The 15426-nt window shown below is 41.0% G+C and overlaps 1 long non-coding RNA gene across 1 annotated transcript; it reads right to left on the bottom strand.

The window, feature by feature from the left end:
* Window positions 1–4247: 4247 nt before the first annotated feature.
* Window positions 4248–10596, bottom strand: LOC108440997. Its single transcript, XR_001858898.2, has 2 exons — window positions 10255–10596; window positions 4248–4691 (listed from the first exon to the last, which is right to left on the bottom strand). It is a non-coding gene; the product is annotated as an uncharacterized LOC108440997 (long non-coding RNA).
* Window positions 10597–15426: the final 4830 nt, after the last annotated feature.

The following is a 15426-nucleotide window of genomic DNA, read 5'->3' as shown; positions in this document are numbered from 1 at the left end:
CCATCACACTGTACTTTGACAGCGCTGCTGCCACCATCAGGTGAAAGGATAAACTGCAGCACGCTGGCTGACCAATTAAAATCTATACATGGACCACATTTGGCCCTGGGGCTGGACTTTGAACATGCTTGCTCCATCATTTAAGCTTCTGTTATCACGTGAATTACTAATAGTTACTGAACACCTCAAAGAGAACACACTGAAGACAGTGACTAGCCATGTTCTTGTGAGTGGATTCTAACAAAACACAAACCTGCCTTCGCTGGCACTACTGTTTGCTTCATCATCGGTGCTTAGCAAAGCCATAGAGTATCTAGGAACACTTACTCACGCTGTCTCCCCAAGAATGGGCCAAAAGTTCCCAGTGGGCAGAGAGAGCCGCAGCTAGCCTCGCCCCAACTCCTTAATGAGATGATGAATAGAGAGTGAGAGAGTGAAGGAGGCCCTAGACTCCTGGGGTGGCTAATTTAAGCAGAGATTTATCAAAATGCTGGGCTTAGCGAGGACTGATCCATAAAAGGGTGCCCACAAGCCTCCATTAAGATGGATGGGGTAATTACTGCCAATGTGCCTCCCTCTCAAACCATCAAATTGTGCTATGCTTGGGTTCTTCATGCCTCAGGAAAGTTTAGGATGCAATAAGACATTTGGTAACAAGTTGAAATGTAACCCTTGAGAGTTATTACGCTTAAATTATTCAAATGTTTTCATGTAATTACATACAGTACTGTCAAAAATCAGAGACCATTTTGCATTCATTTAATTTGCAGTCAAGGTAGGTTAGGTTATTCATTTTCCAGTGTTATGTAAACAGGAGAAAACTCAATTAATAGAAAATTGCATATAGACCTCAACTTCTAAATATAATATCCAAATTTTCAGAATATAGTGTGTCCTCGCTTTACCTTCATTACAGTGTTCTTCCTTTTCAGGAGACTTATATTATAGACTATAGGCATATTTTTCCACACCTCCCAAGTTCAGTCATAAAGGTTGGTTTTATTTTCTGTCTCTCACAGTTAAATTAATCCCAAACACATTTAGTGATGTTGAGGTTTGGACTCTGGGGTGGTCAGGCAACACGCTGGCGGACCAATTAACCAATTAACCATCCAGTGGATGCTGGCTGTGTGTGTCCACATTAATGAGTAGTTTGTTCTGAGAACAGAGCTTCTTTGCAAATTTTCATCCTTTCTTTTCTTTTTCTCAGTAACAGCTTCTTTACAGCACACATCCTTTCAGACTCATAGCGTTGAGCCGTCTTCTCACAGTGGAAGGATGGGCAGAAACACCTGTGGATGTTTTCAGATCTGAAGTAAGAGTGGAGCTTGATTTTCTCCTCTCTCTCAAAGATGAAGTGTTGTTTATCTGACGGTGTTTTGGTGGTCTACCAGGTCTTGCATGGTTGCTTGGGGCCCCATTTTCCCTGCATCTTTTATGAATTTTTTGAAATCCAGTTTTGGAAATTCCCGTTTTTTCATTTGTTTTCATTTCGCTTTTTTCTTCTTTATGCAAGTTGCTTATCTTGTAACTAATATCCTCAGAAAAATCTCCTGAAAAAATGAATAATATATACGTAATAGCTGTCTTGACAGTCAATTGAATAAATGGAAGTGTGACTTTAGCATAGTACTATATACAGTTACATAGTGAAGTAAACAAAGAATTACACTTACATTGCGTTCTATATTGGCAGGTGTGAGTTTGTACTTTCAACACCTCTCATTTTGTTTTAATGTTTCAAGCAAAATGTGAAGAATGTCTATTTTCTGCAAAACACAATACAATATCTTCTCTTGTACTGGAATCAGTGCTTCTGAGATAATCTGCTTGTTTCAATAAGCTACATGTGAAAAATAATAATATCAATTACATGAACTACAAATTCTCCGGGTTCATTTCAACCTTCCATATTTAATTTGTTCATTTAAGCCAGTGAAACATCCACTGTCAGTATTCAATAATGTGTTCAGTATTAATAATGGCAAGTTTCCTTTGCTTTCTCTACCTTTGAGAGCAGATTTTGTCTCATACGATGCTGGCTGTGTGTGTCCACATTAATGAGTAGTTTGACATTTCGCTAACTTGCCTCCTGCTCTCTGTCTGCTTCGCCCTTCATCGCTTGTGCCTCCAACCACTGGGAATTTGGCAGGCCTTGTCAGCCAATCGGACGCGCCACCGCTCGCGGAAAACAACTGCATTGCCAAAGGCGTTAAATACTGTTAATGGTCAATAAATGAATTCAAATGTCACCATTGTCTGGGTATCTTCCCTCTGGAGGTCTAGAAATCAGCTCCCGACCCTTTAATGTTTCCCTTTACGCACATCCCTTTAATTCGTAAGCATATCAGCTCTAATCAAATACGTGATAACATTGCGAATGTGCATGTGCCTGAAATACATCAAAATTAATCTAATAGAAACAGGGAAAAAAGGAGACATTGGAATGGTCAAACAGGGTGGAGATCCATATAATGGCTTCATAATGGAGTAATCCATCTTATATGCAGCAAAGATACACCCCATGTTTTGTTTCTTTGCTGTGTTCAGAGAATCCAAAGGTTGCACCTTTCCCCAGATCCCAGTGATCTCTTAGAGCTGAGTCATCACCCACATACATACACAAACAAGTGCGCACTCTCACGCCATGCATGCCCAACACAGCACATCCTATCAGCTCCATTGTGGAGGGTATTATGGAGATGGGGACTGGCAGAGGGGTGCAGGTGGCACTGGGCTGGCGCAGACGCTGTCCCGCCGCTCCCCGCGCCTGTGCCACAGCCATCTGTCATCAGCCCGAAACATCTGCAAACCCAAGGTGCCCTTGTCGCCCACTGTTACTGCAAGCCGCTTGGCGTTTCTATTGGAGGGCCGCTTGGGCGCCAGCTTCGCCAAGCATAGTGCTGGGTCCTCCACACCTCAAACGAGCAAATTCACCTCTGAGATGTTTGCTAATCCATGTACTGCAGTAGAATTAGGGGGTCTTGGAACCACCATATTACAAAAAGCTGCTTTTTATGTTGTAACTACATGATATAACCATTGATTATCCTTATTGCAGTATTCCCCATTGCAATATCAATTCTGCAAAGAGCCCTTGATAGCTTCACTATGTACAGGATTTGGGGACCCTCCCAGTGGAAATGTATAATTGCACACAACATACAGAAGCACATTTTAGAACATCGGTTGTGTTTCGGACCCCTTCCCTGAGAGGACCAATCTGATTATTGCAAGTATGTTGAAAGAAAATTCAAAGAGAACTCAGTAAAACATGGTGAATGATATATTGTAAAGTCAATTATCTACTAGTATCATCATATTTTCATTATTCTAATGCTGACATACTCATTTAAGACCTAAACATCGAGCCTTTTGAGTCTGTGCATGTGACGTTAATACATAAAGACGTATGACACTCCTGCAAAATCCAACTTGACACCTTATTTCAGGCTTTACAGGGAAACTCACAGCAGCACACACACCTTATTTTTACCCCCGACTTCTTCTTTCAAGTGCACCCCCCCCCCATCCCCCACCCCGCAACGCTTAGACGGCTACGCCACTCAGGAGCTTCTTCTTTCAACTTTAACAAAAAGTTAAACAAAGTTTATGATTTGTGAAGGCTACTGAATGTAAGGCTGTTTGTTCTTCTTTCAAATTTCACAAATCATAAACTTTGTTCAGGCTAGATGTGCGCTAGGATTCTTACCAATCACAGACTTTTCATAGGGGTTCCTACAGGGCGATGGATTGATTTAGCTGTGCTCCACAAATGTACAGCGTGAGTCAAAAGTCACAGGACATCGTTTTTTATTTTATTTTTTATGCTGTCACAAGCCTTCACAATGCGGTACTGAAGGTGGTGTTTGCTGCTGATTTTCTCAGCATACACAATTTGTTTGAGATGACCCCAGAGATAAAAGACGAAAATAAAATAAAAAATAAAATAAAATAAAACCTTTCTTGTGACTTTTGCCACAACCTGTACTTTTTACGCCCGATATAGCCATATTATGTACTTATCTAAAATAAGCACTGAACGTCTTCTGAGTTTTATATGTAATATAAAAGAAAATAAAATAAACAAAGATGAAGCAAAAAGTGTTTTCTTTGGGTTTATTTTGTGTTACAACCTGTACATACCTCTACACCATGAATGCATATAAAAAATACGTTATATGCCAAAAAACACTTCATCTTAACTATGAAGTTGACTACAAAGGTGGGTTTTTATGTATTGTGAGGAATATCGCAATCACAACATATTGTTCATCCCTGTTTTGATCAGATTTTAACTTCCTTTCATACTTTTTTTTTTTGCTGTTCCTTTGGGAGATGGTCTGAAACTAGTCTCGTTCCTTTTTTACAGCTTCTTTTCCTCTTCCCACAGAAGCGGATGAGGAGCTAGACCTGGAGCAGTGTCATCAGTTAGATTTTCCCTGGTGTTGCTATGCTTCTTGTTGCGCCTTTTCTCAATTTATTTTCCCTCCTCTCCCAAATCTCACTACAGACAGATGGCCACCCCCCCCACTTCAACACTTCGCTTTGCGTCCTCCCGTTTGAGGCACATTACTGAATATTGAGGGTGCAGTATGTTCAGGTAGCCTTTAGGAGATCCAGGGCACCATATTGCAGTGGACGGTCTTGGCGATGCTCCCCGGGTCTTCCATACACCGTGCACTGTATGCCTTTAACGAGAACAATACAATTAAAGACAGCTTGCCAATGTTTGCACTTAAATACCTTAAAGCAAAAGCATGACCCAATCGGGTTTTTCGGAGACATTTTTCTGACAATTTAATGTTGTGTGCAGGGCTGCCAAGGTCTGCTGAGGCTCGGCGCCATGTGCGCATAAGCGCTGCAACACAAAGCGAGCTTTGTCTGCTGCTGTGCTTCAGGATGGATTACATCGGCCATTTAACGAGATGATGTAGGGCAAACCCTCTAGAAAGTCTGATCACATAAAATCAATAGGCACTCAAAGTGAGGTATATGGTGCTGGCTTGGCTGGGTGCTGGGCACGGGGGCGTTATGCGTGGACACACGCGGTGTGCCTGGTTTATTGAGTTCATTGACAGAGGTAGTGATGACCACCCTGTCCAGTTAATCATTGCAGGCCTCAGCTGCCGACTTAAAATGGGCCGTGAAAAGACTGCCAAGCCGCAAGGAACATGTTGTGCACCACGTCCGGCTCACATCATAGGCTTACCACCTTTAATAGGAATAAAGCAATTAGCCCAAAGCTCCTTTTTCGCTTCTCTTGCTTGGTTTGGCTTTGGCACACTTTAGCATTGACATTGCGAATAGCATATTTTATACACAGAACTGTTTTTGTGCTCTACATTTCTATTACCGTGTTGTTGACGCCAAATGCCGCTCAATCACGTTCAAACGATCCCCCCAGCAGACTCAAATAGGCTGCTTTAGTGGAAAAGCTCTTAAGTATACAGCCTGAAAAAGGTGATTGTTGTGGTAGAAAAAAAGCAAAAGTACGCTGTGAAAAGAGAAGACATAAACAAATGAGACAAAATGGCACCTAGAGCTCGACAAGCCTCGCCAAAACTTGTCTGGCACACAGTTCGTCTTTAGAAGGAGCACCTGCGCAGTCTTTTCCTTCACACTCTTTTAAAGAAAAACCCTGCTGCTCAGAGCCCATTTGGCACCTCATCTGCTGGCCAAAAGCTGCCCAAAGCTGCCCACACACACCGTAGCGACAGAAGATCGTCCTCGTTCTAGCTATAGTCTAGAGCTGAACTAGAGACGCCATCTTAGGTCTAATGAACACAGGCGCCGTGCTCCAAATGAGGCCTGTCACCTTGTGTTAGCTAAACTCGCCAGTTCGCCTGAAGGAAAATACAGTCTAAGTCTTTTGCCCGGAAAAGGGGGTTATTTTGACGGAAAACATTTTTGAATTCGAGCTTTGCATTGAACTCACAGCCCTGGAATGTGGAGCGGAGACCGAATTCCCGTGGAGGAAATACATGTGCGTCTCTTTGTATTGGGCTTGATGGCTCCTCGAAGCTAAAAAGAAGAGCTATGGAGCATGAAGTTTTGAGTCTTCTTGGGTTTTCCTGTGTTTGGGTTCTGGCTACAGCACGGCCCTTATCCCTCATGCCTCCACAGGTGATTTATGGAGCTGCTCTGCTCTGATGGAGAGGGGGGTTGAGTTCATTCAGGGACAGACCCACTCAGCAACTTCATGCTGACCTGCAAAAGCGCTTGCCTCGAATCAGACTCTTGAACTAGTGATCACGTGACGAATACTTTAGCAGCTTTTACTTCTTCTGCTTTGTCCCTTTCATAACTTTACACTTTGCACCTATATGATATTCAAACTCTATTCAAGTAGTCATGTGTTTTTCCTTCTCGTGCTGGCGCACCCGCACAAAGTTGCAAAATCGTGCATTCTTGGTTCACGCTGCCTTTGTAGACTATGAGTATAGCGCTGCCTATTCCTTCCAGTTGCCTTCAAGTGTAGAGTGAGGGGCCTATGGAGCAGGCAGGGTTGGTGGTGGTGATGGTGTGTGTGTGGCTATACAGGCCTATGTGTGCACGAGAGAGCGGAGAGGAGGGGTGAAACTCAAAGCAGATGGTTATGCTGGCACCTGTCTTGCTCTAAAATCTGTTTGGAGCTGTTTTCCACATGTATAAAACAGGCCAGGCATCCTTGTGCCAAGACAGGGGGAAAAAATCTCAGGTTTAACCCTCCAAACCCCTTTATTCCTCCATCTATGCTCAGGCTAATTGGATATCTCCTTTGTATGGGGGCATTCAGAAGCTGCTTTAAACCCGCACTGCTTCGTCTGCTTTACGTAGACTGAATTCCGTGCTACTGGCCATCAAGCAATGCATCCGAAGTGTATAGGCCCCAGAGCTCCCAGCCAAAAAACCCAGCTCCCAGCAGCACTTACTCGTAGGTGAGTTTTTTAGGCTACTTTCTTTTGTTCTACAGTTTGAGTCCCATGAGTGTCTGATATTTCATTCAGGCCTTTTCCCTCCTCCCTACTCTCTGTTAGGCTGGATGATGTAAATGCGTCTTGTGTGTTATTATTCATAGGCCTAAGAGGTAGGCCTGCAGTTTTTGCTGGCCAAACGCAGAGCTATGATGCACAACGGAGCGGAGCGGAGTAAGGCAAATCTTTCACACCGCGCTGGGGTTTTCCGTAGTTTCAGGCAGAATATGATATTTCGCTCATGTCAAATAGACCATGATCTAATTTTGCAAACAATGGTTTGAAGGCTGGTCTGAATAATGGTTTAATTGTTTAAGACAAATTGTCAGAACAGACACACGAGGCTACCTCTTTTCCTCAGAGGCTAGACTATCAGCACTCCTCAGGCCGAGCAGTCAGATGATAGTTCATTAAAAAATTAGCAGTCAAAAGTTGGGCTATCAGATTCTAAATGTGTTTACACGTAACTTGTCTTCCAACTACGGTGACCAGGGCCAGAAAGATGCACACTAAGCCCCTTTAACTGCGAAAAGGAGACCAGCAGAGGGCGATAGAGCATTCACTTAAGTCCAGTAGGAGTTACTCACTCCTGACTCTCTATTTTCCGCCTGTATTCCGGGAAGCCCCGCCTTGTGCAACTGCGATTGGACAGTAGTATAGACTAATAGTAGTCCACCAATAGCGCAGAAATCTGGATACTACCAGCCAATCATAGCGCAGGAGTCTGTGGGTCACTTGTATGCAATTTATTAAATAAAAAAAGTACCTTTTTTAGCAATATAAAAATAATAAGATTAATAATAAGAAGAATAAAATCTATTCAGGGAAAGTGACAAGTGAAGACACTTGCTGTACAGGTACAAATAATATAAATAATGTACGCTTTAAAATACAAAACTGTCCTTAAAGCCCAGTTCAGTTCGTTTTAAACGTGCGCTGCTTTCGTTTTCCTTGATGAAAGCGATATTGGTACAATAATATTGATAAATTATTATTATTATTATTATTATTATTATTATTATTATTATTTTTAAATAAACCAGTAAAATACCTGAAATGAAGACATCATGAACGGAGTCAATGCAACCTAAAAACAAACTTCCAGCAGAATATTAGTGCGATTATGTTGCCTCAATAAACTCCAGTGACGGATCTTTTCATTTGTGAAGTTCAAGTTTCAGCACTTTAATTCTTGACAGTAGCCGCGTCTAAAGGTAAATACTAAATAATCACATGTGTGAATATTTAGTATTTCACCGTTTTGATCAGACTATTGTCACGGTAGACAGTAGGTAGGCGGGGTCTGACGGAATACGGGCGGAAAACAAACCAGCGTCTCCAGGTTGTTCGAGCTGCCCTGTTCACCCCACCGAAGATAAACCCACACCTGTCCGGCGTTACTGTGTCGTGTTAACGTCACTGTTCTTTCTCTCACCCGTAAGTTTATCTCTCCCTCAGCTCAGATGTTTGAGGGGAACCGCAAATTGCTTCAGTGTTTCTCACACAGTAACTCGTGAATTGGGGGCTGTAAGCAGAAAATCCAAACCGGGTGCCTCCTCGCTGCTTCTGTTAGCTGTCTTCCTCTCTCTTTTATCCAGCGGATGGCTCCTTTTTTCCCTCTGAGCTCTTCCCGAGAGATTCTCTTCCTTTAACACCTTCCTTCATGCCTGTGCGTGGAAATTTCCTCCTAATTTTGCGTGAAACAGGCTGCAGTGTGTGCGCAGTACACAGTATAAGCCAGCGCTACCAAACGACTGCGTCAAATAATTAAGGCCAGAAGTTATTTCTGTATGATTTATACATTTAGTTCTTAACCCACTTCTGTTATGTAGAGTTTTCCTGGTCTTAGTCAACGGTTTAAAAAACAAAAACATTCAGAAAACAGGCATTTGGGCCATTTGCTGCCTTTGCTTTTCTCCCCTTGCTTTTCTTTGGCTCCTACAGCATTAAGGAAAACATTACAAAGTGCTTATTCACTGTTTTTCAGGGTAATAAACTGGCATGGATGTGTAAGCAGTTGTGCAGGTATGTGTTATTTTGTGGTCTGTTTTTTCTGCTTCTGGTAGTTTAAACAAGACCTGGGGGTGCTGTGCGGCACTAACAACTGTAAAAAAACCAAACAACAACTGTAACAACCGAGGCTTGACTCTGGTCAGGCCTTGGTGAGCCAGGAGGGAGAAATTTGGTGGAGCATCCGAGAAACTAAAGCATCTTGCCGTTTGAGCCTTTAAGCCTTCCTTGAATACTAACATCCTCACCAGAATTGGCTGCCTGTGTGGACACGGTGTCAGTATAGACGTAGTATGTGGTGTTGTAGGCCTGCACATGGGCTGTAACAGAGACCATTCTGCTGAGCCCTTTATTGGGTCTAATTCTAAATAATGATTAAAAAAAATCAACTTAAAGATTAAAGATACAAAGAATATTAAAAACAATTATATAGCATTCATGTAATTATTGAATAATGCACGTTTTAATTGAGCAAGTATATCGCCAGAAAGATGAAGATTTACCTGGTTTTTAATTCCCACTAGTCAGTAGCCTAAAGCACTTGTAGGGTTTTTGGCCGAAAGTGTCATTAAAAAAAAAAAAATTAAAAAAAGCACACACACACACACACACACACACACACACACACACACACACACACACATTTTAATTGTGTCATGAATTATGTTTTTTTAAACAGTGTAATTTAGATGAACTCCTTTTAATTCAATTGGAATATGGCTTCATGCTGAGGCTCAACCATGCTTGTTTATTTGCTTTAAATGCTATGATGGTTTCTTTTTATTGTTTTAATAGGTGCTGTCGTACCTACAAGCGGTGTTTTGTCATTTCTGTGTCTGTCAGACGTTCAGGTAGGTGTATGATCTCATATCTTTTCAGCTCTTAATTAAAAAAAAAAAACACCTCCAACATCATCATCATCATCATCATCATCAACAATGAGAACAGCAGCAATAAATAGTAATAATAATAATAATAAAGGTAAGTGGATAATCTCATAACTATTAATCTCATAATAGTAATCAAAAGTAAACTTATTATTAAGTAATTCTTATTGTTGCAGTATTATTATAAAGATGTGTAAACATAATTATAAATATACACAACATAACATTTGACATATTAATCGCTCCTGAAATCATCAGATATTATGAGTAGGACATTTTTGTCAACAGATCAGAATAAAATAAAAATCTCTAATAGATAAAAGCCATTAAATCCCTCCATGTAATACGTATGTTAAAGGAATTACTTGGTAAAAATTGAATATGCACAGTTTTCCCCTTACCCCAAAGTGTAGTCGATGCAGCGGGGCTCTCTATCTATTTCCAATCCAGGATTACATTTTCTGCTTGATTTCTCTCACATACGCAAACGTGTGGATATTGTTAATAGCATAGCAAGAGCCCAATCAACTGAGTTTGATGACCGGCCTCTCCAGTATCGCAGGTGAAAGGGGCAGCCAGTGACATTTTTGGAGACGACCGATAGACAAACAGACTGGCAGGCCGGCTGGCCGATAGGCAGGCAGATGAAAAATTTGCGTGAGAAAGAAAAGCAGTGAGATGGTGTGGATGAAAACCAGGCTGGCGTCAGCAAGTGCCCTTTAGTATTTAGAGGATGCAGGCATGGCATTTGGGCATTTAGTGTGGCATGAACACACACACACACACACACACACACACAATCACCAACCCCCAACAATGATTTGCTTTATGAGGTGCCCACCGATGCCATGGTAACCTTCTCGTCCTGGGCAAGAAACAAGCAGTGGTGTGCCAAAAAAATGCCTGGTAACTTCTCTCTCGCCTTTTTTTTTTAACCCACGTTGCCCAGAAACCTTTGAAACTTAATAAGTGAAACCAGTGGCTACACAAAATAGGCCAAGCGAGAGATTCAGGGGCTGGCCGAGAGAGCGAATAAAATAGGGGTTTTTAGTGTAGCATGTTTAAATGCACAAATTTAGCCTGGTTTTAGATGGACCTGAGGCGCTGAGTGGACATCAAAGTAGAAATAAAAAGGATATTCATCAGATAAAGAATTTTACCCAGACATGTACGGCTTCTAGGCTCCAACCCGCTTCATCCTCAACCACCTCTTTCACCACTGACCACAAGCCATTAAACTTCATCATACTGCCCATGACTCTACACGTGTGAGACTACGTGTTAAAGGGGTAATAGCATACATGATGCCCCCTAATCCCAAATGTAGCCGGTCAGCTAAAACAGGTTGGGTGTTTAAAGTTTGCTTTGCTTAATTCTGCACTGGAGCTTTTGAAATGTACCTAACAAGTAATGGAAGCTTTTACCTCACCACTTAAAATTAACGATCACGCACTTGCCCCAAAATCCTGAACTGAGTTGTTAGGCAATATCAAACAGATCTGCTTATGTGGTTTCTGGATCTGTGTGACATTCTGTCATATAAACAAAATACAGTAATGTGCAATAGTCAGAGACCACCCTTCATTTATTTAATTTCCAGTCAAAATGCCCATTGAGCACTTTATTCATTATCAGGAGATGTTTCTGAGGAGATTATACATAAGATCATCAGCTTGTACAAGGAAAGAAAAAAATAACATGACTGAAATATAGAAAACTAACTCCTAACAACAAAGTAAGACCTGGTAGACCACCAAAACTAGCCCCCTTCAGATAAACAGTGCTTGAAGCTTACATCTTTGAGAGAGAGAGAGAGAGAGAGAGAGAGAGAGAGAGAGAGAGAGAGAGAGAGAAAAGAATATCATGCTCCACAGGTTTTTCTCTCCATCCTTCCATTATGAGAAGGCAACAATGCTGTAGGACAGCTAGCTGTTAAGAAGCCTTTGCAAAAAAAAGAAGAAAGCATGTAAATAAACCATAGAAGCACCATCCCACCCAGGTCCAGACCTCAAGACCATTGAATGAGTTTGATCGTGACAATGCGAAAGTGCAACCAACTTCTAAGACTGAACTTTGGAGATGTGGAAAAATAGCTCTGCGGATTCTTTGAAAAACTGAAAAAAAAGGAAGGAAGGTGTAATAAAGGAAAAGGCTCGACACACTAAATACTGACAACATGTATATTATATATTATATATAGTTGTTGATGATTCTGTATAATTTAAGTATGTTTTTTTTCTGATGCTGCTTTATATCTGATCTCCTCAGAAATATTTTATGAATAATGAATGTTGTGTTTAGTGTCAGTTTGGGCAAAATTAAATGAATAATGGTCTCTGACTTTTGCGTATTAGTGAACACCACATGGCTAAAAACAGTGGTGTTGGCCATCTCGAAGCATGAGCTTTGTCCATACTTTTAAAGATTTAAGAATGCAGTCTGAACAGTGCTAACTGTGTCAGTATGAGCTTCCATTACTTTTTAGCTGCATTAGCCTTATAGACCCTGTACAAAACTAACGAAGCAAAATACAGACCCCAAACGTGTGTCCAGTGATGAGTGAGTGACTACATTTGGGCTAAATTTCAGTCTTTCTGTAGGTCTAAAGCAAGAATATGCAGATGAAGATGAAAATTTCCTTGAACAGTTTTATAATAATGTGTCGAACAGCAGGCTGGCATGGCCCATGAATGGGCAGTGCTCATGGACTACCAGCAGGAATACATTCACTGAGTTTGTCTGTGTGTGCACATGGTATAGTGGGGAGCCTTCACTCTGCAGTATGTCCCCCCCACCCGCTGATTTCCATATTACCCGGGGTCATCTAGGCATTGAGGCGCTTCCCTCCGTTAAGGTCCCTCTCTGAGGCCGTGCCAGCTCAGTGCCAGCTCTGAACGCAAACAGGGTGTGTGTATGCCTGTGTGTCGGTGGGTGGGGGTGGGTGGAGGGGGGGAGCAGGGTGCACAAAGAGGTCCCGTCTAGCGCGTTTTAATTCCCTCAAATTAGGGAGCCGTGCCAAGTGCGGCTCCAGTAACAGCCATCACACCATAACTAGGCTTATAATTACCCCTCATCTGACACCCAGGGTCCCTCTCTACATCTCCCCATAGACCGCATCTCTTCACAGGCCCACGGCAGAGCTCTCATTCACCGCACACGTGGCTTTTTGCGGACAGTATGGGTACCTGAGTGGACCGGGACACACACAAAAATATTCTGCAATTACCTTAATACTTCCTTCAGCCATTACATCAGCTGGAACAATGTATACGCATGTACAGTATTCATGTGCACACTTTTCAATCTCAATCCTCTTAAGGATGATCTGAAGTTATATAAAAGTATTCCGTCCATCCATCCATCCATCCATCCATCCATCCATCGCAGATTAAGGTACCGACCAATACACTTCCAGTGTCTGTCTAATGTCACATGTACCAAAAATGTACAATATAAAACCCCTATAAACTGGCAGGTCCCACCCAGGCAGTGTCTATAGAATAACAATTTTGGCCTACAGATAATACACAGAAATAAATTATTCAATAATATATTCAATAAATTAACAAATCCTATCAGCAGAATGTCACTGTTGGAACATAAGCTTGTCTAAATAAAAGCCCAAGGGAATTTGATCTTAAATCTTAGATTTTATTTCAGCGATTTCGCAGCATTTCTGTTGGTCAATTTGCCATCAAATTCTGTCACAATCTAAGCGGCAACTAGCATTTTCAAATTATGCATAAAAATAACAAAAATAGAAATGTGTGTTTTTTTTCCGATAATGACGGAAGGTTACTACTGAATCTCGCTGAGATCTTTTTTTCTGAATGCTTGAAAAAAAGAAAAACCTCTGAAAAAAGAAATAGGTTTTGTTTGGCCCACTGTTGAGAATCTTAGGCCTTGCTGTTGAGCAACACTTTTTATTCTTAAACACATGTGGTCAGGAATTGCCTTTGGGAGACACTGTGTCACTTTAGCGATGTTGAGTGGAAATTCCATGGGCGCATCTGTGAGATTCAAGGTACACCTCACCTAGAAAGTTAAGAGGTCTGTCATCAGTTTGAATTCGGCTGCGCTTAGACACGTCAGAAATGGCCCTGAGAGGCTTATTTTACTGTCACACTCGTAAAAATCTACATTCGTAAAAATAAAGGTGATGAAAAGGGTTCTTTGGAGTGACGCCACAGAAGCACCCCCATTAGTTCCCTAAAGAGCATTTCAGTGGATTGTTTTTCAGATGTGTACTCTGGAGTGGTTAACATATTTTGGTTTATTTTATTTATTTGTTAATTTTAATAGTAAAAGATCGAATGCAACATGTAATGTACGTAGGGCTTGTAGCTAAGGCCAATTTGCAGCCTCTGTCCCTGGTTAAGCTTAAGAGATATTAAATAAAACAACATGTAGCTACAGTCGAAATTTAAAGCATGCATGTTTGTATGTGTGTGCGTACCCATGCAAGTGTGTGTACCTGACTATCTTGGTGTAAGCGGATGTGAATGTAGGTTTCTGTGTGTAGATGTTTTAATAAATCAGTGAGAATTCCCACAATCGTCATTCAGATTTGTCGTTAAAGGCGTCTAATTTTTGCTTTTAAAAATGTGCTTTAATCATTTTTTCTATTTAGATTTTTGATGGTAGTACATTCTGTCACTGTATGTCTTTTACTAATAAAGATGACTGAAGGTTCTTCTTCATACTGGCACTCTACAGTTGTTGGTTACTGTTTTAAATGGTTCCTTAACCCTAGTGTTGTTCATAAACTGACAAAGTATTTCTTTGCACTTAAAGAAAAGCCATAGACATTCAATTGTATAAAAAGTCAGAGCTCTGTTTTAAATATACAGGGATGCCAGTTCATTTGCTACAGTTCCATTATTTTTTAAAAGCCTGTTTATATAATAGCATTATAGATTTAATTACCATTTAGAAGGCTCAGTGAGAGTTACACAGTAGGACATATGTGACAAAATCATGCACGTTAAATTGTACTAACAATGTCTTAACTGTAATACTTTGTCATTTCGATCAAAACCTGAACAGTCTTAAGCAGTATGTGTCTTTATGTGTACGTCATATTTCAAATGGGGATCCAAAGTGACTCAAAAATATTTTAACTTTTGAGTATTATCAATCTTTCAAGTACTTTTTGTCTTATTTTAAAGCACATACAGACTTTTGTTGTGGTTCAGAGTCAGACAATAATTTTTAAGCCACTCAGAAACATGGCTCATTTGCATGTTTAATAATTCTGCTGCAAGTCCCAAGGAGTTTCCCTTTAAAAAAAAAAACATCTGTTGAAATGTTTGAGTGCTTCTTCTATGGCATTGCTTCAAATAACCCTTTAGGCACCTTTATTATTACTGTTTGTTCAGTCCTGCGTCACATTTTCGTTGTGTAAGCACTGTATGTGTTCACACTTGACCTTTTGTCAGTGGCCAAACTCTTTGCCAGCTATTGGTGTTACTGCCTGCTCTGCCAATGAAAGTGAAAATACACACGGATGGAAAATGTCTAATGAAATTAAATGGCTGAATGCATGGGTGCTTTTGGGGACAATTAGGAAAAGC

This window comes from Pygocentrus nattereri, chromosome 14 (assembly GCF_015220715.1).
Source record: "Pygocentrus nattereri isolate fPygNat1 chromosome 14, fPygNat1.pri, whole genome shotgun sequence".
Classification (NCBI taxonomy): Eukaryota; Metazoa; Chordata; class Actinopteri; order Characiformes; family Serrasalmidae; genus Pygocentrus; species Pygocentrus nattereri.
Note: the sequence above shows the minus strand (reverse complement) of the source record. Positions and strands in the feature narration are given on the sequence as shown.